The following is a 24321-nucleotide window of genomic DNA, read 5'->3' as shown; positions in this document are numbered from 1 at the left end:
AACCCCCCCACATTATATAATAAATCCCCCCCACCCCCCACACTATATAATAACCCTCCCCCCCCCACATTATATAATAAATCCCCCCCACCCCCTCACATTATATAATGAATCCCCCCTCACATTATATAATGAATCCTCCCCACATTATATAATAAATCCCCCCTCACATTTTATAATGAATCCCCGCTCACATTATATAATGAATCCCCCCTAACATTATATAATGAATCCCCCCTCACATTATATAATGAATCCCCCCCTCACATTATATAATGAATCCCCCCCTCACATTATATAATGAATCCCCCCTCACATTATATAATAAACCCCCCCCCACATTATATAATAAACCCCCCCCCCCACATTATATAATAAACCCCCCCCCCCACATTATATAATAAACCCCCCCACATTATATAATAAATCCCCCCCCCACACTATATAATGAATCCCCCCTCACATTATATAATAAATCCCCCCTCACATTATATAATGAATCCCCCCCCCCACATTATATAATGAATCCCCCCTCACATTATATAATGAATCCCCCCTCACATTATATAATGAATCCCCCCCCCCACATTATATAATAAATCCCCCGCAACACACACACACACACACTATATAATAAATACCCCCCAACACACACACGCACACTATATAATAAATACCCCCACACACACACATTATACATACTCACATATCCGGCGGTGGGTCCCCTGCTGCGGCCTTGATCCTGGAAGCGGCCGTGTGGGGACTGAGAGGAGCGGGAGACTCTCTCTGCTCCGCTCCCCTCTATGATGCCGCCCGTGACGTTGCACCACACGTCACGTCACGTGACCATCTCCCAGACAGCCATTGCGGTACTGGCTGCCTGGGAATGAGTGACGGCGGTGGCGAACATAAAAAGGTAGCATGCGGCGCAAACCCGCCCCCCCCCCCGGCCCCCTCCTACTAACATTTTGGCCGGGCCCCTGACGCCTGGCCCGCCAGCCTTTATCAGCTTTATGGGGCAAAAGGGTAGAGCTGCTTTTGGGCCCCCAGGAATTACAGGGCCCGGGGCAGCTGCCCCTTTTGCTCCGCGGCCGCGGTGATTAGGGTGTGCCTGGGCACACCCGGCACACCCTGTGCGCACGCCTATGGCGGCCCCAGAGATGTGGGAAGCCTGCACGCGAAGCACAGGGATCCCGGGACCAGACGAGGGAAGGCCGCACTAAAGAAAGGAGGCCTTCCCTCCTGTACAGGTACATAAACCCCCTCAGGAGCGCCGTGTCCTGTACTCCCGGAGGCAGGGGAAAGAGGACCCCCGCGACCATAGGGCTCTCATAGGGGAGGGAAGCAGCAATAGCCCCGGTCCCCTAGCCCAGGGAAAAAATTTAAAAACAAAAATAAAAAAAGTTTAACCCAAAAAATAGGAGCCCCATGAGGCTCCGCTCTGTCCTGGACCTAATAGGAACAGGAAAACACTGGGGAAGGTGCCGGGGGAGGGGCTTTTAACCCTTTCTGTTTCCTGTTCCTATTAGGTCCTATGGGACCATCTCTCAAGTGGGCTGTCATGGAGGACGATATGTAAAAGGCCATTGTATGGTCAAGCTATTGTGTGTTGAGGCCATTGAAAGTTATCAAATTCAGTAAAGTAAAGAAGACTCCACTCAATTGTTAGCAGGATCAAGTCTATGTTCCCCCGGTAAATTAAACTTAAAGGCAGCATTTCCAGCATAATGTTAAAAAGGTAAACTTTAATACCTAAAACATGTTGAAAAAAGCAGCTGTGTTTCACCTGTTCATTAATTATATATAAACGAAGAAAGCGGCTGCAGCACATCGGAGTAACCAAAAATGCTAAACGTTTTTTTATTCCAGCTAAACATAAGACGTTTCTGTGGTCTCTCACCACCTTTCTCAAGTCTCACTTGAGAAAGGTGCTGTGAGACCACAGAAACGTTGTGTTATTTTTAGCTGGAATAAAACACGTTTTGCATTTTTGGATACTCTGGTGTGCTGCAGCCTCTTTCTTCATTCTGCAAATTTTTGGACCCAGGACCGGGGTCCCTGAGACTGCCTGCAACCATAGATTTACCTTCCTTTTCTGATCAGTGATTCTTACCGTGCTCGGATCCGCCGCGCCTTTAGGCAGTAATCTTCTCTTTTCGGGAAATGCTAATTAGGTGCTAACTTGAACCGGCCGGGCTAACTGGCACTCTGATGTCAGCGTTTATGGCTGCAGCGCCGCCCTGCTTATCAGTATTCCTCCCCTCTCTCTTCATTACAGAGCGGGGAGAAGAGGGAGGGGAGGAATATTGATGAGCTGGGCGGCATTGCAGCCAGAAACGCTGACGTCAGAGTGCCAGTTAGCTGTCCGTTGCAAGTTAGCACCTAATTAGCATATACCGAAAATAGAAGATTACGGCCGAACAGCGCAGCGGATCCGGGCACGGTAAGCATCAAACTGATCAGCATCCCCCGCACTACCAGCCAGTACCGCTGGTTAGTGCGGGGGGGAGCAAGCTGACAGTTTTCCTTTAAATAAAGGATTTATGCCAAGTTTTATATAGTTATGATTAGACGTAGTCAAAGGGCTTTCACTATTACCAATGTCAGCTTACCTTCCAACATAACTAAAAACAGCCTTGGAAAATAAAACTAGTTACTACCAAAGCACAGTTGACATTTTCATTAGATATGTACAGGGTGTGTCAGCTTCCATGAAAAGGCGAGTAGGCTAAAAATGGATTCTATCACAATACATACACTTAGGGCTCCTTCGCACTGCTGCCATTCTCACTAGAGCAGAGCTCAGTTGCTCAGTCCCTTGGAAGCATATGCGTTTTGAAAAAGATACTGCATTTCAAACTTTTTTGGGTTTTCCTCTGCTAAACTCATATAAAATACCATACACCCAATGGACTTCACTCCATTCAAGTAAATTTGATCCATCCGGACCCAGGGCTGTCAGTTGTGCTCTGACCCATTCGGGTTCCTTTTGCCACCAACAAAAAAAGAGCAGAATGGAACCTGTACAAGTCTGAGAACAACAGGATTTTAAACCTAGCCTTTACTGTACAATCTGCCGTCACACAGTGTGAAGTTACCACAATGCAACTCATATTTGAAAATTAAGCTTTTCTTAACAAGACAGTTTGGTAACACTTTAAGGTGGGTATTACTTACTGTCTGGTAATCCAGCCATTGCTAAATGCAAAAGTCACTAAGTAATAGAAAGCCTGTGATGAAAAAAATATTTTGTCAATAATCATATCTCATTAAAATTTAAGAACACAGTATGAATATGACTCAACACAAAGGAATCGGTGAAGAGCAGCTACTAAAAGCAAGGAGAGATTTTTATTGGCAAGCCTGTGTACAGTAAATATATAATAAACTAGGATGTTAAAATATACAGATATAACCACACCATGATTGAGACTGACATATAGTCCACTTATTGAAGTTACAAGCTTGAACAGTAGAACTCCAATCAGGGGATCAGGACTTACAAATGTCTCTTGCAAGCTAAGTCTTGACAGAAATATAAGGTGGTACTAAAACATTTAACAACTTATTCCCTTATACACAGGGCAGGGAATAAGTTTTAACAACGGTGGGTCCAACTGCATAACGGGGGCCCCCGTTCTTCCTGCTGCATTGAGAGGCAGGTCAGCACATATTGCATACCTTGTGTATCTCTAGTTCCAAATGAGATTTAATAGTGGACATAAAACCCTCAGGCACCATGCAACAGGGAGACACAGGGCCTTGTTCAGTAGAATCCAAGTGGTGCCAGCAGTTCACAATCATGAGGATAGGAGAGAAATTGTTAAGTGCTGGAGTACTCCTATAATTTTAGGGCAGAGACCTTTAAAAAAAAAAAAAAAAAACAAGTTGAGGGGATTTAACAAGAGATTTAGACAAGTTTTTTAAAAGTGAAAAGGTATCAAAAAGTCGCACACGTTGCGTGTGATTTTTTTAAAGCCAGTTAACAGCACTTCAGATTATTTTGCAACTACTGCAGCGGATCCAGTGGTCATGAATTTATCATTAGGAAATTTTGAAAAAAGTCGGGCAAACTGGGGATTTGGGACTTGTTTGAAAGTCACCACCAGGCAGGGACCATATTTAGTAAAATGATTAGGCACAGGCAACTGGTTTAACCCCTAGAAGACACACTGCCTTAACATTTGTCTCTCTATATGGTACCTAACTACAATTAGTGAGGACATGCTGGGAGCAACAGTTTGAGAGTCATAAGTTGTGGTTGATCTAACATGTGTCTCTCTATATAGTACTTAATTACAACTCCCAGCATGCCTTAAGTTTCAATAAATGTGAATGACCCCCTCCACTCAAAAAAAAAAAAAAAAAAGGGTACCCTCTATTCCCAGGAAAAATGTGTAATAAATAAACATATTTGGTATCACCACATGCAGAAATGTCTGAACAATTAAAATAAAATGTTGTTAACCCCTTAAGGACCAAGAACATACCGGTACGTCCGGAGTCCTCTCCCTTACTATAATGCAGGGGCCACGGCGTGGCCCTGTGTCATAGCGGATCGGGCCTGGCCCCTAGCAACGCCCGGGACCCGTGGCTAATAGCGCACAGCACTGATCGCGGTGCCGCGCTCTACTAACCCTTTAGATGCGCCGTTCTAAGTTGATCGCCACGTCTAAAGTGAAACTAAACTACTCCCGGCTAGCTCAGCGGGCTGTTCGGGACCGCCGCAATGAAATCGTGGCATCCAGAACAGCTGTATGACAGCAGGAGGGTCCCTTATCTTGCCTCCTGATGTCCGATCGCCGAATGACTGCTCAGTGCCTTAGATCCAGGCATGAGCAGTAAAGCGGCGGAATCATCGATCAATGGTTTCCTATGAGAAACCATTGATCAATTTTAAAAGATCAGTGTATGTAGTCTTATAGCCCCCTATGGGAGCTATGACACTGCAAAATAAAGTGGAAAGAAAAGTTAATAAAGACCATTTAACCCTCCCCCTAATAAAAGTTTGAATCACCCCCCTTTTCCCATAAAAAAAAATCTGTGTAAATGAAAATAAACATGCGGTATCGCCGTGTGCAGAAATGTCCGAATTATAAAAATATATTGTTAATTAAACCGCACGGTCAATGGCGTACACACAAAAAAATTCCAAAGTCCAAAATAGTGTATTTTTGGTCACTTTTTACATCATGAAAAAATGAATAAAATGCGATCAAAAAGTCCGATCAATGCAATGGTACCGCTAAAAACTTCAGATCACGGTTCAAAAAATGAGCCCTCATACCGGCCCGTACGTGGAAAAATAAAAAAGTTATAGGGGTCAGAATATGACAATTTTAAACGTATAAATTTTCTTGCATGTAGTTAAAAAACAAACCTATATAAGTAGGGTATCATTTTAATCGTATGGACCTACAGAATAAAGAGAAGGTGTCATTTTTACTGAAATATTTACTGTGTAGAAACTGAAACCCTCAAAAGTTACTACAAAATGGTGTTTTTTCTTCAATTTTGTCGCAAAATGATTTTTTTTTCCCATTTAGTAGTAGATTTTTGGGTAAAATGACTAATGTCATTACAAAGCAGAATTGGTGGCGCAAAAAATAAGCCACCATGTGGATTTTTAGGTGCAAAATTGAAAGAGTTATGATTTTTTAAATGTAAGGAGATAAAAAATGAAAGTGCAAAAACAGAAAAAAAACCCTGGTCCTTAAGGGGTTAATCCTGTGCAGTGAACAGCAAAGTCCAAAATTGCATATTTTGGTAACATCACATCCCAAAAGAAAGGAAAATCTCACATATACACAAAATTCATACTGTTAAAAACTACAGCTCATGGTCCAAAACATGAGCCCTCATACAGCCCCATATACAGAAAAGTACGAAAGTTCTAATGGCCCAGCAATGCAATACAGCAACACATAGCACTTTGCACACCCACTTTCTCCTTTACTGTAAAGTTAATTGTGCTGAGATAATAAATCAACCCCTTTATATGAACAGCCGGCATACATAGCACAACCATATACATACCACCACAGTGTCTATGCTCCACGTCAACACCTTATCTGCTCAGTGTACCACGTTATCCGCTGAGTCGCTCTCCTGAGGTGAGACAGGCCAGCCACACAGTGCAGCTCCAAAGAGTAGACAGGTCTGGATCTGTGTAAAGCTTCAACTGGAGGAGTCTGGAGCTGTGTAAATCTAAAAAGAGACAAGTCTTACATGTCAGCCAATAAGTTACCAAGATTCTTATCTGTGCCAATATGTTTGTAAGATTCTTTCCTGGGCCAATAAGTAAGGGCCTGTGTTAAGCTACTACTGAGAGACAAGTCTTACATATCAGCCAATGAGTTTGAAAGATGCAGGCTGGGAAGGATGGTTGCTAAGGCTCTGCAGGGGCTGTGTGTGGTGTGGCCAAACCTCAAAGGATAGATATATACAGAAGTGCCTAATATAAATCAGCTCGTGCAGCATTATACACAGCACACTTACAGGAATCATCCCCAGTCTGTAATGTCCCCCCCCCCCCCCTTATCCCCAGCCCGTGCAGTATGTCCCCCTTCACACATATAAATCATCCCCAGCTTTCGTGCAGTATGAATAAAGAAATCATCCCCAGTCTGTGATGTCCCCCCCCCTTATCCCCAGCCCGTGCAGTATGTCCCCCTTCACACATAGAGAGAAGTGGTCGCAAGTCTGCACGGGTCGCAAGTTTCCACCTCACACAGGCTGCAGTAACGGGACCCGGTAAGAGGAGCTCCCCACCTAGGGGATTACTTTACAAGTTCATATCTTACCATCCCTGGTGGCAGGAGCGTCCCTCGGGGATGGTGAGGATACAGATTTTACCCTATATAACGCTTTACCAAGAGTTTTATAGGGTAAAATCTGCTGCTTGTTTCCCTTTAAGGCATAGGCTGAACTCTGAGTAGTTATGGATTTTCTTTCACTATGTGATACAGCAGACAAATACACAGGAACTCTAAAAATCATTTTGACTTAGACGCAAGTTTGTATATGTGTTGTGATAACTCGCTCTTGCAGTGAGGTGCGGTTGCAGAATTGAGGTAAGGAGACAGCGTTTTAAATCAAAGTCCAATGTTTTATTCACACTTCAGCATACAGCAAAAACAGTCTTTAACGCAAAACAAAGGAATACATAACAAAGTCCACCTGTATTTCCTTGGTGTTTGTTCACACCTGAGTTCGTGCTGTGCGGCACTAAGCAAAGTCTTTTCCTAGCCTCCAGCTATGCTGTTCAGCAGCTTCCACACTTGGAGCAAAGAGAGGGCAGAACTCCAAACACAGCTTTCACTCGCACTGTGAGCTGCAAATAGCAAATACTCCTCAGCTGGTGAAACAGCCTAGCTTTATGGCCAACAAAAGCCAGCCTGGATTGTGGGGAATGACCCCCACCCTGCACTTGGTCATTCCCAGTAAGAGCCGTCCCGGAATGGCCTTAAAGCCATACTACTGACTTAGTGTCAGACTGCCTCGCAGTACAGACACTGAATAGTACCGGCTCTTACTTCACCAAGGCCAGGAGCCTTGGTGACACATAGCATCCATTGACCATTATATATATATGGTAGCCCTTGGGGGGTGTATGGTAGTGGGGGTATGGTATAGGTATATAAGGGGTTAATGTTAACCCTAGAGTTCGTGACGCCAGGCTGAGGGCTGGTATGCTGAATCAATGTTCATCAATAGGTGCATGAAATAACTGAAGGTCCACAAGAAGATTGAACTTGAACAACTTTACTGCAGTGCTTGAAATATCCACGGCACAGTAAGTCTCATATAAACAGTCCTTAGGTTGCTTAGTGACTGACAGTTGTAGCGGACCTTGAGCTAGATATACAGTCTCTGAATTTAGGGAGAGATTTGCTGATCCGTCCGTATTTAGGGGAATTATTAGGTCCGGTGATGCTGCAGAGTGTCTGGGAATTTATACACTCTATAATTAGATTGTTCAGCCGTCGCCGCAAGGCTCAGGTTTAACTCACTGTGATAATTGCTGCGGAGGTCTTGCTTGCTTGCTTGCCCAGGAGCAAGAGAGCGAGAAGATGGCCGCCGCTCCCTTATATGGGCAGGGGGCGGGGCGAATCTGATTGGTCCGAACATCTGCTATTCACCATTACATGGTGTAATGGGATTGCTTACATCACAGGGCCTCCAAAGGTCCTTAAGCCTAATACCATTGAGTTCACCTAGTCACATGACCCGCAGGTCCTGCAACGCTATGGAAACAAGTAATTAACCATTTATTTACAGATAAATCACTATATTTAAATTAACCTTATATGGACCACTGGTCTATTAGTAGAAATAGAGGTGACAAGGGGCAAACTAAACGACAGGGATCCCCACGTCCTAGGGACTCTGGCTATGGGGACCCATACATAAGTAGGTACCGTATAGAATGCGGTACCGGGATACCACAAATCTTACTTCACCAAGGCCAGGAGCCTTGGTGACACATAGCATCCATTGACCATTATACCTTTCACCTTCTCACAGAGTGTGTATATATGTATAATTTTTTTTTACCTCTTTTAAGGTTTGTATTGGGTCTTGAACATGAAAGCTATTAGACTGATACACAGAAACCTTATCATTGAGTTATAGGCTCAGCCTGAAGTGATCATGGATCTTCTCTAGCTATGTGATTTTCCATTAAAATGCACAATTACTCTAAAAAATCATTTTGACACTGATGCTGACCAGAGAGTAGTCAGAGATCAAAGGCAAACAACCTTTTTAATTTGTCTCCTAGCTAGGGTTTAAAAAAACTTTTTTGTTATTAAGGATCCTATTGGGTCTTGAACCCAGAATCCTTTGTTTGCAATGCAGCAATTTTGACTCTGAGCTATATGTTCTTTTGTTGCTATATGAGCTCTCCCAAATAAGTCTACAACTTATTCTGACTTTGACCCTGACCTTTGAAGAAACTCGGGTGTCAGAGATAGTATTTTGCCTCACATGGACATTATTCTCATGCTTTACTATGATATCTTACAATGTCCTAAAATGAACACTGTACACTTGGATCTGCTAGTGTTTACTGGTTCAACTGTAAGTCAACACTACAAACCAATATTTCTTAGAAAACTTTATTGACAATATAGAATAAACAATGTTCCTTAATTGAAGTGGACAAACATTTATTTTTCTGGTTCAATACTTTTTGTTATTGCGTTTTCCAAATATTTTACAAATTCAGACAATATTCTCAAAGTTTAATTTAATAATTCTAGTTGAAAATGTTTTTTGTTTGTCCGTTTTCCATTTGTTACAAAATAAATATTTTTGCTGTTAATTTGTTTGTCTCTTACTGCAATGCCTGCACATGAAAAGTGTAGCCACATCTGGCATTTGTCACACTTTATTATTGCTTCCTTAGAATACAGGTGACACGTGCAGAACAATGTCAAACGAACTTTGTTTATTTAAATTTTTTGTTCTGATGGAAAGAATGGAAAAAGTTCCAGCTTTTTTTTTTTTTTTTTTGATCTAGGCAAAAAAACAAATCTTGCCTCAACTTGTCTTGTTCAAAGCAAATTGAACATAGGTCCAGCTTATTTGCCAATGCCAAACAATTTGCAATAGCAAATAAACCACAGTCATTTCCACCCTTCTTTTTTGGCTACAGATGTAATTAACAGTCACTACTTTACCCCCTGTAAATGGTAAAGCATACATCTTAATAAGTTGTTCTCAAAGACTCTCTGCAATCCCTGAAAACGGTAGCGAGTCAAAGACCTTGATCTTGCCCCATTAGTTTCTGAAATAACCCAGTGCGCACCTAAATGGTATATCTGAATCATATGCTGCATTGGAACTACATTGGTAGTACTTTGAGAAAGAGTTACAGTGTCCACTAAACCACCTTGTGTGGAAAACTGTATAGAAAGGAGATTTTGGTACACGTTGATAATGTTGTCATCTAACCATATATCATCACTGATCTCTTTTCTATGTGTGTAAGATAAAATAATCCTTTTCACAGCAATCCATGGAGAAGTAGTTTCTGTACAAAAATCTTGTTCAGATGTCACTACAGTTTCCCGAACATCCATTTTTTTGAGCTTCAGCCTTTAACTTGAATCTTTGTGCTCCTGGCGGTTTTGGCTTCCCATACTTTCTTTTTGGGAGTGGTTTAACCCCTTAAAGACCATGGACATGTATACACGTCCATGTGCCGTTAACGGGGTATGACGCGGGCTCCCGACTCGAGCCCGTGTCATACCAGCCGGCCCCCAGCTGATTCTTGTAGCTGGGGGTCGGCATTAATAGCAGACATGCAGCGATTGCCACAGCCGGCTATTAACCCTTCAGATCGCTGCTGTCAAAGCTGACAGTGGCGTCTAAAGGTACCTTTATTCCATCCCTGGTGGTCCAGTGGTGTGGATCGCCCCCCCCCTCCCCCCGCAGCACGATCGCGGGCTTTATCAATTGAGAGCAGAGCACACAGATCAATGTGGTTTTATAGAACCACATTGATCTGTATGAGGAATCAAATGATTCCTCCTAAAAGTTCCCTAAGGGGACTAAAAGTGTTATAAAAAAAAGTTTAAAAACACACACATTAAACCCTTAAAAGTTTAAATCACCCCCCCTTTTCCCAAATTACATATAAAAAATATATAACCATAATAAAAATAAACATATGTGGTATCGCCACGTGCATAAATGTCCAAACTATAAAAATATAATGTTAATTAAACTGCACGGTCAATGGCGTAAAAGGAATAACAAGCGACCAAAAAGTCTGATCAAAACAAAAATGGTACCAATTAAAACTTCGGATCACGGTGCAAAAAATGAGCTCATACTAACCTGTACGCAGAAAAATAAAAAAGTTATAGGGGTCAGAAGAGGACAATTTTAAATGTATTTTAAAATTTTAATTTAAATTTCGTGCATGTAGTTATGATTTTTTTTCCCAAAAGTATGACAAAATCAAACCTATATTAGTAGGGTATCATTTTAATCGAATGGACCTACAGAATAAAGATAAGGTTTCATTTTTACCGAAAAATGTACTTTGCCGTAGATTTTTGGGTAAAATGACTGATGACATTACAAAGTAGAATTGGTGGCACAAAAATAAGCCCTCATATGGATTTTTAGGTGCAAAATTGAAAGGATTATGATTTTTAAAAGGTGAGTAGGAAAAAATGAAAGTCTAGTTTTTTATAGATTCGGTAGGCGGTGGAATGATGGGTATTCCATGGTCTTTTGGCACATATGAAATTGATTTTTTTTTAGCAATTCTTCTGCAGCAGATTGTAATGCAGTTAGACAGTCAATGTCTTGAATCAAATACACTTTGTCTATAATTTTTTTTAAATATTTAGACACATTTTCCTACCATCTGCATTCTATGACTCCTTTGGCGTGGTAATAAGGATGTTATTTCTGTAACAGGACTATGGACTGCTTCATGGACTGTTTCATTGACTGATTCCTGTTTGTAATTAGTGAATGCTTCCGTGTACAAATCAATGCTGGTTGAAAAACAGTCATTGTCCAAAATAAACAAAGCATGTTTTGTGTAGTCTGAATAATTTTTTTTCCTGCTGCCATAGGGCACAACTCAAAATTGCACACACGTGTTTGCATGGCAATAGGATTTTTTTTCCAGTCTACACATGTACAAGATGGCGTATTTCCTCCTAAATCACAGTGTAATTTTTTTTCTTCGTCAGATTCACTATTGACAGAGAAAATTCCACTATCCTCATTTGCACAGGAAACATGTTTATCAACTAAGTTGCTTGTCTACCTTTTCAAAATATGAATTATGAATTCATGAGGTCTGTTCTTAGGAAAGGCAGAACTTCCTGAGAACTTTAAAATTTTCGATAATGTTCTCATCCCTGAACATTGAGTTGAACATATGTATAATTGAAAATAAATTGTTAGATAATAAATTCAGTAGTACAGCAAAAGTTTTCTAAACCATATAATGTTTAATTTTTATATGTTAGCATACTACTTTGTAAACAAAAGGACTGTGGGGGAAAATTGTCTAATTTTTTTTCTGCCTTTCACTGGTGGACAAAGAAAAACTTGACTAATAGGGTGCGTTCACACTGAGTAATTCAAGAGGAATTTACTCGAGTAATTCCTCTTGAATTCTCCGCTCCAAATTAATGCACATCTTCTCTACCCATTGACTTTAAAGTTTTTTCTGCTGTCCTGTTCACACATCGGAAATTCTGCTAGCGGAATTCCGAGGCTGAATTCCTTTCCGCTTGAAGAAAGAACATGTTCATTCTTCAAGTGGAATCCGCTAGCAAAAATCAATAGAAGTCAATGGTAAAAAAAAAAAATTCCGCCCAACATCGTTTTCGCGTGGAATTTGCACGGAATTTGCATGAAAAATGGCTTCTTTCTCCCCCATTTCGTGCAAATTCTGCGCGAATAGAAAATTCTTTTTTCAGCACGTAAATTTTTCAACATGAATTCCTCTTGATTTACTCAGTGTGAACACACCCATATACTACCACCACTATGAAAATTACTTTGCATTATTTGGTTATAAAATCGAACACTGACACAAAACTAATTAATTTTAATTCAAGATTCTTTCACCTATTACATTTACCTTATTTTTAGTAGTTTGAGTGAATTGTTCACATTATAATATATATATATATATATATATATATATATATATTTTTTTTTTTTTTTATTATTATTATTTATTTAATTATCAATAGGCCTTAAAGGGGTTTTATTCAGGCAGGATACCCATATCAGGGGGGCTGAGTGAAAATGCCGATATCTCTTGGTTCACCTCTGAACTCAGAGAACCCCTTTAAAAAGGAGTTTTAACCCTGGCCACTCCTATAGCTGTTTGGGCAGACACGGTGCAGTAGGGGCGTGATATCTGAGTGAGGAGTATGAGTGCTTGAGCTCTGCATGAGGGAGGGCTTGGGGACTAGATGGAGGCATGCCTGGGCTCCTTCAAGAGAAAATAACGGCCCCTCTGGGCACCATACTGGCTGATTCGCATATCACACAAAGTGGCTTTTCTGAAGACAAGAAAACAAAAATCACAGAAAGAAAAGTACGTCTTCAAATGAGGTACTGTGTGCTATTTGGCAATATTTTTGCATGAATAGCGATGATCCAGGTGAGAATCCAGGGGGAATTTAAGGGGTTGGATGACCACTTGAACTGATTATATTTAGCTATCTAAAGTGCATTTACAAAAATATATCTTAATTATCACAATATATTCTTACTTTTTATAGCTGTCCGGTAAAAAATGATTATGAAGAACTTGGATTAATTCACTCAGATTGCAGTTCCTGTAATCACGCAAGTAGGCATGTTTCAAGATTTCATTTTGCCTCTCTAATCCATTGTTTGTGTTTATTTAGAATTGAACAGCTTTATTTCGGAAAACATGAGCCCACATCTATATTTGATAATATAAAAGGAAATTTGTGTTAGCTTATACATCTATTACTTTGGCTCTATATAACCTTGCAAAAAAACATTAACATTTTCCGACAGCGACCAATCATAGCTCAGCTTTCCGGAGATCACTGTTAAATTTGTTTTGTTTAAATTACTTCATGTTTTCTTCCATTTTATTCATATTCTCTTTCAATTTTTTATCAAGCTCAGAAAATAAGGTTTTATCAGTGTAAACCAGTATTTCTGATTTCCACTCACAAATCTGCCAAATTTTAATAGAGCACTCTGACAACATCTCTTGCCATTTAGACAAAAATATCTGGGTAAGAGTCAGTAGGCTTTTTTTTTTTTTTTTTTTTTTATGATCTGATCCTGCAATATTGCTGACAAACTGCTTGGAGTTGATTTTAATGTGAATTTTTTCCCACATTTTGCTAACTCCAACAGTCTGGACACCGTGTTACACCAAAATCCCTAGGGATTAGTGTGATATGAGTATATAGGAAGTGGGGAGTTATTGTAATGTTTGTCATGAGTAAGGACCGGTATAACGTGTTTCGAAACGTGTTTGCCTTGTATTTGTCTGGATTTTTATACTGTATGAAATAAAGGATTGCTTGTTTTTTTGGAGCTGGACCTCATTTAGGTTTTTTCATATGGTTACTTCTAGAAATGAGCGAATTTACAGTAATTCGGTTGGTAACGAACCTCGTGGCTCGGCTGTTGCTGACTTTTGGCTGCATAAATTACTTCAAGCTTTCAGGAGCTCCGGTGGCCTGGAAAAGGTGTATACAATCCTAGGAGAGTACCCTAGGACTGTATCCACCTTTCCCAGGCCATCAAAGCTCCTGAAAGCTTGAAGTAATTTATGCAGCGGAAAGTCAGCAACAGCCGAGCCACGAGGTTTGTTATCAACCAAAATACTGTAAATTCGCTCGTCTCTAGTTACTTACATCTGATCTGCAACAGTTCCATTGCTCCATTGCATGACAACGCAAATTTACATTACATGTCGTTAGGGGGGTAAAAAGTTGCTCAATTCATGTACACAAAACAAAATAAAAATTAAGGCTAGGTTTACATGTGTCAGTTCAGGCTCAGTTTTTGTTCACAACTGATGGCATAACTGATGCTAAAAAAGTGCCTAAATTATCAGTCAAAATCATCAGTTGCCTAATAGGTATATGTGGCATGGACGAGAGAACACCACAAGATGCTTTTTCAATGTCTAAGACGTTCCAGCGAGTGTAATCATCTGGCGTATAAACTGAGACTCTGGATGAATGTGAATGGTCTCAGTTATGGTCTCATTTTCCCTGTGGTACAGCTTTTGCAGTGCTGGAGGGAACAGACATATGTAAAGGGGGCCTAAGAAGACAAGTGCATAATAACAATGTTAAAAAAAAAAGTTACAGAATATAAGCATATGATGCTGTGAAGGAGGTGACATGATCCATTCAATCTTCAAGATAGCAATTGTAAGAAGCCAACTGAAACCTGTTTAACCCCTTAAGGACCACTGGTTTTTCCGTTTTTGCACTTTAGTTTTTTCCTCCTCACCTTTAAAAAATCATAACCCTTTCAATTTTGCACCTAAAAATCCATATTATGGCTTATTTTTTGCGACACCAATTCTACTTTGCAGTGACATCAGTCATTTTACCCAAAAATCTACGGCGAAACAGGAAAAAAAAATCATTGTGCAACGAAATTGAAGAAAAAACGCCATTTTGTAACTTTTGGGGGCTTCCGTTTCTACACAGTACATTTTTCGGTAAAAATGACACCTGATCTTTATTCTCTAGGTCTATACGACTAAAATGATACCCTACTTATATAGGTTTGATTTTGTCGTACTTCTGTAAAAAATCATAACTACATGCAGAACAATGTATACGTTTAAAATTGTCATCTACTGACCCCTATAACTTTTTTATTTTACCGCTTATGGGGTGGTATGAGGGCTCATTTTTTGCGCCGTGATCTGAAGTTTTTAGCGGTACCATTTTTGTATTGATCGGACTTTTTTATCGCTTACGTTATTTTGGACTTTGGAATTTTTTTGCACGTACGCCATTGACCGTGCGGTTTAATTAACAATATATATTTTTTTAGTTCGGACATTTATGCACGCGGCGATACCACACGTGTTTATATTTATTTTTATTTACATGTTTTTTTTTATGGGAAAAGGGGGGGGTGATTCAAACTTTTATTAGGGAAAGGGTTAATTGACATTTATTAACTTTTTATTTTAAACTTTTTTTTTTGCAGTGTTATAGCTCACATAGGGACCTATAACACTGCACACACTGATCATATACCCTGTTCACTGCAAAGCCATAGCTTTGCATTGAACAGGGTTATCGGCGGTCGATTGCTCAAACCTGCATCTCAGGCTTGGAGCAATCAATCGCCGAGGGGACATGCCGGAGGCAGGTAAGAGGACCTCCGCTCGTGTCCCAGCTGATCAGGACACCGCATTTTCACTGCGGTGGTCCCGATCAGCCCCACTGAGCAGCTGGGCAACTTTCACTTTCGGTTTAGACGTGGCGTTCAACTTTGAACGCCGCGTCTAAAGGGTTAATAGCGCGCGGCACCGCTGCCGCGCGCTATTAGCCTCTGGTCGCGGCTTCAGATACATGCCGGGACCGACCCGATATGACGCGGGGTCACCGCGTGACCCAGCGTTATATCGCGGGAGCCGGCCAAGGACGTAAATATACGTCCTTGGTCGTTAAGGGGTTAAAAAGTAGTAAAAAAAGTGAATATATAAAAAAGAAAAAAAAGACCAAAAAATTTACTATGCAAAGATAAAACACTTACCTTTCATATAATATTCATTATTTAGCGTTTTCCCCAAGGCTCAATGTTTTCAGGAAACATCACCACCACGTATCTTTCTGGTAACACACGTCAGTCAACCCCTATTTCTGTATGTCCCTGATATGACCATACCATGCACCTGCAAATAGATAAATACAATAAAATTAGCCACAAAAATGAATGTCTTGCTCTTAGTCATGTCACATTTCTAAAGATTAAGAGATGGTGAGGTAACATTTTTCTATAAAGACTTTATAGCAGAGCCCATGTACTAGTGAGATTAGGCTCTATAGACAGTGTGTATCTTCCTCCACTTCCCATACTGTTGCTGTATGGATATATTATTTAGGATGCCTGGAAAACTGGTTATGCATTTTCTATATCCTCTGATCATTTTGTTGTATTCCTCTGAGGTGTGGGGTTGGTTTGGTGTTTTGATTGGAATTGTAATATGGCTCCTCTTATCTACACAATATGGCAAAAAAATTTGAAAATGCTTGTATTACTCTTTAAGGAGATGTTACCTGTAACTTCTGTATTATGTACATGATGTGTAATGTGTAGAAAAAGTTATAAAAAGAGGAACTCAAGCATATTTTCTAATACATATAAATTATAAAATTATATAATTTCCGATGCGTATTTGAAAGGGTGCGGGCTCTTCTCGGCTATCCGCAGCAGATTTTCCACGGAGGAATTTACGCTGTGGAAAATCCGCCACAAGCCCCATTGAAGTCAGTAGGGACTGCCACGGGTTTTCCGCAGCGTAAATTGCGCCACGGACAATCTGCTATGGACAGCCGAGAACCCGCCCCTTTCAAATACGCAACGGAAAACCCTCAAAAACAAAGAGCGTGTGAATGCACCCTTAAGATTATTTTCAATAGCACTTGCAATTACATGGGATTTCTTTCCAGAGCAACCCTCTCAGAGTTTGTGTAGTCTTCAGCATCTAGTAATTGCTTATGCAGTCATCTGGAAGGAAAAAATATCAGTCAAAAACATTTATTCAAATTTGCAATAAGACTCCTGCACAGTACACATAGGCATCAAAGTTTATACTATTTGAAAATACACACTTTTTATAGAACATACAAGGAGTTTATAGAAATGAAAAAACTTAAATACATACAAATTATAAAAGCAAAAATGTGTTACTGTGTCCAGCTCCCATCACATGCACCTTCCATATCTGCCAGAGAGAAGAAAAAGTCTACAATCACACTATCTATAGACCTCATACATGCCTGAGTCTATCATGAAAAAAACGTTGTAATTTCTTCACTCAGCTGCAAGCGCATTAGTCAAGTTGTTTTTATCTGCCACATGTAAATCCCTTTATGTCAAAAGAGAGCAGTAGATACAAAAGAAGTAAATAGGTGTTCACTTCTGGGAGGAGGCGTGGATGTCTACTGAATTTGCAAAGCCAATAATCTCTGTAAAAATACCTTGCATGTTTAATTATATCACAGACTGTTCAGATTTTTTTTTTTATTTTAGGACCCTTCTGTCTCTTGAGGTCTTTAAGTAAACATAATATAACAACTTTAAAGTTTTCTCTTTTTGTCCAGTCTTAAAGAAATGTTTAGGCACTGTTAAATAATACATGAATTACCTTCTGGGATGGCAGCCACTTTGTTGAAGACAATTGATAAAATTAGTTTTTTCCTGCCATATCTCATTTGTCTGCAGAATCTTTAGAGAGTTATTAAAACTTTCCAAGTCATCAGCATGAGCAATATTGCGAATCATGTTTGAAATTTTCTTGTGATGCTGGTAAACATTGTGATCTTTTTTCTTCACCCACTCTGTCCATGATATCTCATGGTGAAAATCACAAAGCATAATGGTTGCATCTGTAAAGGAAATATGAAAATTTGTTAAATAAAAAATTTAATAGAATTCAAATTTGAAATTAAGAACTGGGGGTAACAGCTTAGTAGCACAAAGCCTTAACATTGAGGACATTTCACCACTAACACAATTTCTAATCACACAATATGCTTACCAGAATGTTTTCAATTGTCATGTTAAGAAGTGAAGAAATTGCATTAAATGGATTTATGGAAAGGGTTATGGTCATATTTGGTGTTGGGGTGCCCTGATATTGCACATATCTGTTATAACTACTGTGAGGGGGCACATATCTGGCCAAAACTACGGTAAAGGAGGCGCAATGCTGGCATAATTACTGTGAGGGGGCATAAAAGAGGAATAATTACTATGTGAGGGGCATCTAGGTAACTGGGTGGGAAAAGGTGTTTAGTTATGTTTTGGGCAGAGATAAAGGCGTGCCCTAGTGCAGGCAGAATTTGCAGCGGCATGCTTTGAGCACCGCACACACAATCCCTCTTCCTTCTTATCAAAAGTTAGGAGGCATGCTTTTCTATTGTTATGGTAAAAAAAATACAGAAAAGTAGTCTTGTGTCTTTTATTCCAAACTTTGTTTGTAAATGTTATATTCCTAGATCTGGCATCGTCTTTGCCTTTTTAACAATGACTTCTATATAACTTTAAAATTATAATATATAAATAAATAAAAAATACCACATATTCTAAAAAAATTGTCATTTAAAGTGTTGTATTTCATTGTTTTACACATCCTACTACACCCATGGATATACAGAAAAGAGTGTGATTAGTGTTGCATGTTAGCTATTGTATAGACATTTTAAGCATTATGTTTTTATTACTTGGAAATATTTTGGACAAGGACTTGATCTCCTCCAAACAAAAGTCTACTATAAAGCTGTCTGGCTTACAATTAAGGTTTCAGGTCTGGAATATTCGCAATACTTCTTCTATTGCTTCTGATGTTTCGTCAGCAAATGCACCTACCACTAAGTAGTACACTAGACTTACACACAGAAAGTAAAGTGGAAGTGCATATTGAGTCGTGCGGTAGGTTGCATCTAGGAGAACTATGTTGCCATACTGATGCAATATTTTTATCTGCCATTGAGCTTGGTAACAAAATAAAAAAGTTTGCCGATCAGGTTGCTCATCAATACCGGTTTTTGCTCGGAAAAAATATTTGTCGTGTGGGAATTCTTTTTCCCACTGACTCATCAGCTTTACAGTATTCTCTTGGTCCAATAGTGAATTCCTTCCCTCTTGTTTTAATTTTCCAATTATTTTGGCAATGACTTTGCTTGTGGGATGATACCTTCTACGTAATATTTCTGGCATATCAACATCGTAAAACAACTCTTTGGATATAAATGCATTTAGTTGTCTCATAATGTCGGGAACTGGCCGTAATCCACCTCTGTACAAAGCAATAACTTTTTGGCGAACTCTTTGATCAACCTTTTCTCTGATGTTAGGAATATAATAAGAAAATTAGAAAATACAATCAACAGACTATACACACACACACACACACACACGCATTTAGAATGTTTACATTTGTAATAAGCATAGTTTACCTCTCCATTTGTTGCATGATTTTGATGATCAGATGTATCTGGTAATAGGACAGTATACCTGTGAATAAGGTTAAAGGGGTTGTGCGCTGCCCTGGCTTTTGGAGCTCCGCACGCAGCGTCTGGAAGTTCATTACTCCGAGCGCTGTGTGCGTCACGCCCGCCCCCTCTACCAAAGTCTATGGGAAGGGGGCGTGACACGGAAGCCCGCACACAGCGTTCGGAGTAATGAACTTCCGGACGGTGCGTGCGGAGCTCCGAAAGCCAGGGCAGCGCACAACCCCTTTAAGTCCCTTGCATGTGTTATCCATTGAACTCTTAATTTTTTTGGAAGCCATCTTTAGCCTTTTTCAGTGGTTTTAGAAACCTTAGAATTAAACAAAAAAAATATATTATAAAAAGAAAAAACAAAACCAAACCTGTGGACATGTTATATTTAAGATTCACAAACAAGACAAAGCAAATCATTTCTGCATCCCACCCTATTTATCTTTAAAGCTAAATCACTGTGCATAATTCTGCAAAATCCTTTAAGTATAAAATCAGAATTTTAATTTACATTGCATATGCCCCTTACCTTATAGACTGGAAAGTTTAATGTATGCTACATTAAACATTTTTGCTGGACAGTCCATTTTTTTGGTGTTCTGTATTATGTTTCTTTTTTTAATGAAGGAATGATCCTCTGCCTTTAAAAAAAGGAAAATACTAATACTAAGATCTAGACAGCTGATTCAAAAACGTTGTATTTTTTAATTAACTAATCAGTTCTTTAATAAAACAATTAGATGAGCATTAGTCCTGAGCTACATGCCAACATGAGCAGACACATCACAAATGACACACAATTTGAAACTAAAGATGAGAGATGCATGCAACATTACATTTGACAACATGTGATTTTAGCTGTAGAAATAAAGACCTAGGTATTATAATTAAAGTTCATTTTGGCCTACATTACTTGCTCAACTAAAACCAACTAGTTGCATAACTAAACTGCTTACGGCTTTGTTGCATAACTAAACAGCATATGCCATCCGTTTGTATAACTATAGCAGGGATGGCCAACTTGCATCTTTCTAGCTGTTGTAAAACTATTACTCCCACCATGCTCTGCATTAGACAATCTGTTCATGCTGTGAGTTGTAGTTTTGCAACAGCTGGAGAGCCACAGGTTGGCCATCCCTGAACTATAGCTTTAGTGACTATTTGGTCCAGAGGTTGAGGGTCCACACTCAGGTAAAAAAAACATTGGAGGAGATTTATCAAAACCTGTCCAGAGGAAAAGTACACCAGTTGCCCATAACAACCAATCAGATCACTTCTTTAATTTTTACAGGCCTTTTCAAAGAAGCAATCTGATTGGTTGCTATGGGCAACTCAGCAACTTTTCCTCTGGACAGGTTTTGATAAATCTTCCCCCTTGTTCCTTGACACATACTTATACATTTAGTTATTGTTACGTATGCTGCTGTTTAACCTGTTGGGGACGGAGGGCGTACCTGTATGCCCTTTGCCCACTCCATTTCTATAACGCGGGGCAACGCTGTGGCCCCACATCATAGCGGGTTGGGCATGGCCTCTTACAACTGCCGGGACTTGTGGCTAATAGCGTACGGCACTGAACGCTGTGCCGTGCGCTATTAACCCTTTAGTTTCGAAGTTGAACACCACGTCTAAAGTGAAAGTAAAATGTTGCTGTTTAGTTCAGGGGGCTGTTCGGGATCACCGCGGCAAAATCGCGGCATCATGAACAGCTGGAGGACAGCAGGAGGGTCCCCTTACCTGCCTCCTGTTGTCCGATCGCCGAATGGCTGCTCAGTGCCTGAGATCCAGGCATGAGCAATCAAGCAAAAAAATTCCAAATTCCATATGGACCTACAGAATAAAGAGAAGGTGTTATTTTTACCGAAAAATTTAATGCGTAGAAACGGAAGCCCCCAATAGTTACAAAATGATGTTCTTAAATTTTGTGGCACAATGATTTTTTTTCCATTTTGCCTTAGATTTTTGGGTAAAATGACTGATGTCATTACATAGTAGAATTGGTGGTGCAAAAAAATAAGCCATCATATGGATTTTTAGGTGCAAAATTGAAAGGGGTAAGGAGGAAAACGAAAACGAAAATGCAAAAAATGGAAAAACCCTCAGAGCTGTAACCTACACCGTTGCTCTATTTAGTATCAGCTTAGTCTGTGTCACGATTCGGCTTCCAGGTAGTGGATCCTCTGTGTCAGCGAGGGAATGGCGTGGACCGTGCTAGTGGACCGGTTCTAAGAGGCTACTGGTTTTCACCAGAGCCCGCCGCAAAGCGGGATGGTCTTGCTGCGGCAGTAGCAACCAGGTCGTATCCACTAGCAACGGCTCTACCTCGCTGACTGCTGAGAAGGCGTGGGACAGAAGGACTAGGCAGAGGCAAGGTCAGACGTAGCAGAAGGTCGGGGGCAGGCGGCAAGGTTCGTAGTCAAGATGGATAGCAGAAGTTCAGGTAACACAGGCTTTGGACACACTAAACGCTTTCACTGGCACAAGGCAACAAGATCCGGCAAGGGAGTGCATGGGAGGAGGTCAGATATAGTCAGGGACCAGGTGGAAGCTAATTAAGCTAATTGGGCCAGGCACCAATCATTGGTGCACTGGCCCTTTAAGTCTCAGAGAGCTGGCGCGCGCGCGCCCTAGAGAGCGGAGCCGCGCGCGCCAGCACATGACAGCAGGGGACCGGGACAGGTAAGTGACCTGGGATGCGATTCGCGAGCGGGCGCGTCCCGCTGTGCGAATCGCATCCCCAACGGCCAAGACAGTGCAGCGCTCCCGGTCAGCGGGACTGACCGGGGCGCTGCAGGGAGAAAGACGCCGTGAGCGCTCCGGGGAGGAGCGGGGACCCGGAGCGCTAGGCGTAACAGTCTGTAGCGTATCTCCACATATATCGTAAGTTTGTCCCTATAAGTAATTTCTAAAGGTCCTTTTTTATATTTAATATTTAATATTTTAATAGTCAAACCATGAAGCTTTAATAAGGTAAGTATAGAAACATAGTAATATGAACAGCTTCCAAAATACAGTAAACATCGGTCCAAGGACCAAAGAGCAACCAAACAATGTACAATGGTAAATAGGCAAGGCATAAAAGAAGAGACAGGTTTGTAGAAAATAACCAACAAAAAAGCGACCTTCGGCCGCTAGGTGGAAATAACAGGATATAAGCCGACGTAAAGTGGTAATGGCTGACACCTGTAGGATAGCATATGGGACATATCAGGGCAGTAGCTAGAGGACAACCAAGGATCCCACAGGGCGTGAAAGGTATCTACAGCATCCTCTTTGACAGCAGACAGTTTTTCATATAACAATATTAACTTATCCCTAAAGATCACGTCTCCCACTCTTAGAACCGTTTGTATATTTAATATTTTAAACATCACCATTGTCCAACATATAATAAACCACGTCCTTGTTTAGTTACTAGATATGTCTAATAACAACCCTAATGGATCTGGGCCGGCAGGGGATAATCCTCTCAGGAATCTACCGGACAGAAGAGGAAACGTAGTGGCTATGCTAAGAAAAAAAAAACTTTTCTGAACAGGAAACGCTTGTATTAGTAGAAGAGGTATGTAGCACTCTGTATGTTATCCTTTTTATGCCTAATGATGTTCCAGGTGTCATCTTTACTCAGATATTAAGTGGTCTCCCTTCATGGTATCCCTTTCATGCATTTTTTTTTCAAATTTTTTTTTTGTAAACGCTGACCTACACTATTTTATAATGATAATGTTGTCCCCACTGCATACATCTTGGCGTATTGGCTCCTCCCCTGCTTGTTCTCATGAATGTGCCTCCCCATGTTTTATTCTCTTTTTTTTTTTTTGCCGAATCTAAAGATACAGTTACATCTTTGAAGGAGTGTGACTGTGGGGAAGTGGACAAGAGATGTGTAATTGCATATTAATGATGTTAAGTTAACAGTGAGATTAGTAATGGAGGATTACTGATCGCAAGTTGACAGGGAGATTTGTAATTGATGATTACTGATTGTACGTTGACATGGAGATTTGTAATGGAGGATTAGTAAGGGAAAGTGGACAGTGGGATTTGTAATGCCTGATTACTTTAAAAAAAGTGAAAGTCAGATTTATGAGGGTGGATTGCTGAGGATAAGGGGAAAGTGAGATCTGTAATGGTTGATTATTGAGTGAAATGGAACAGTGATATTTGTGAGGGAGTATTAATGAGGGGAAGGATAAAGAACAGTGAGATATCTGGTGGAGGAGTACTGTTTTGACTGTGCAAGTTACATTTTTAATGGATGATTACTGAGAGGAAGGCTACAGTGTGATGTAGGATATAGTATTACTCAGGAGAAGGGAATAATATTTGTAATTGCTTTGTAATAATGGCAATGGGACTTCCAGATTTTTTTATTCCTTCTTTGTGGCTTGGAGGGCTGTTGGAGTGTTCCTAGGTTTCTAAGGCATATTGTATAATATTTTTATATTATTGTTAATCCTTTAAGGATGATTTACACTGTGTCCTATGTTGTATTGTTTGTTTTCTTTTGTTTTTTTTAATCAATTTTTTTGATATTTTTTAATTTAATTTAGCACTATTAATCTTTATGGTATTTTTTTAA

General features: G+C 40.2%; 1 long non-coding RNA gene across 1 annotated transcript; it reads right to left on the bottom strand.

Moving 5' to 3' along the window:
- Nucleotides 1-3687: 3687 nt before the first annotated feature.
- LOC130356541 (uncharacterized) lies at nucleotides 3688-19733 on the bottom strand. Its single transcript, XR_008888917.1, has 7 exons — nucleotides 19695-19733; nucleotides 17882-18122; nucleotides 17167-17241; nucleotides 16267-16405; nucleotides 13263-13438; nucleotides 6037-6207; nucleotides 3688-3862 (listed from the first exon to the last, which is right to left on the bottom strand). It is a non-coding gene; the product is annotated as an uncharacterized LOC130356541 (long non-coding RNA).
- Between the last annotated feature and the right edge of the window lie 4588 nt (nucleotides 19734-24321).

Source organism: Hyla sarda, chromosome 2 (genome assembly GCF_029499605.1).
Source record: "Hyla sarda isolate aHylSar1 chromosome 2, aHylSar1.hap1, whole genome shotgun sequence".
NCBI lineage: Eukaryota > Metazoa > Chordata > Amphibia > Anura > Hylidae > Hyla > Hyla sarda.
Note: the sequence above shows the minus strand (reverse complement) of the source record. Positions and strands in the feature narration are given on the sequence as shown.